Below are 1,206 nucleotides of genomic sequence, written 5' to 3'. Positions count from 1 at the left end.
TAATAATAATAATAATAATAATAATAATAATAATAATAATAATAATAATAATAATAATAATAATAATAATAATAATAATAATAATAATAATAGACTAAGAAAACGAAAAAGAAACAAATAAACAAAATATTATCCCACAAATCTTTTTGCTGAGAAAAAAAGTATTTTTTTAGCTATGAAAATGTGGAAGACATAAATCTTCTTTCTTTTTTTATAGTGAAAACATTTCATTTTTCCTAACTATTTATCATCTATCTGTCATTTTCAATTTTGACAGAGTATATTATCCTGAATGTTACGTTTAAGAAATGGAAAATATGAATAGGAAAAAAGAGGAATTGAGGATAAACAACATCAAACAATGGAATACTTAACATTTTTTTTTCAAATGATTATCATTGATGGGAGCTAGTGATTCTATACTTTTTCCGGCTGATTAATTTTGTTGGATTTTATTTTTTCACTTTTTTTTTTGGTTTATATTTGTTTTCTTTTCATTTGTCGTTTCTTTTATTTATAATAAAATTGATGTATTATAGGGTTCTGTTTCTTTTTTTTTTTTTTATTTTTAATTTTCTATTCTTTTGAGATATGCCAATTTTCCCTTTCTTTTTTTTTTTTTGCTAAGAATTATTATAAATTCTTGAAAAAAAACATTGGATGATAGGATGGTTATAATATGTAAGATAAATGAATTTATTAGATTATGAATAAATTTTTTTTGGTATCATTTGAATTCAGAAATGATAATAGTATTTAATATATTGTCAATTGTTACATTCAAATAAAATTTAACGGTAAAATAATTTTTAAATACTAAAATTTATTAAAGACAACTTCGAAATTATTTGTTTAGAAATCAAATTTCAACGATATAATTCCGATGTTAACCGTTTAAAAAATTGAGCTGATTTTTCGCAAATAAGACATAGATTGTCGGGTAATAGCACATTTGCATGATATGATATAAAACTAAAATTATCAGTGATAATGTTGATGTCTAGTTAGATGAACATTATCCGATAATACAATTATTAGTTCATCATAGTGTAAATTAAAATTTTCAAAGAAATAATAATGATTCAATTCGTTATTTATATTAAAATGTCACATGTGACATTTTGATGATGCATTTATTTTATTTGATTAAATTTTAAATTTCGGTATTCTATTATCATTATTATTATTGTTATTATATATTATATT

This window comes from Loa loa (assembly GCF_000183805.2).
Source record: "Loa loa unplaced genomic scaffold supercont3.393, whole genome shotgun sequence".
Taxonomy (NCBI): domain Eukaryota; kingdom Metazoa; phylum Nematoda; class Chromadorea; order Rhabditida; family Onchocercidae; genus Loa; species Loa loa.
Note: the sequence above shows the minus strand (reverse complement) of the source record.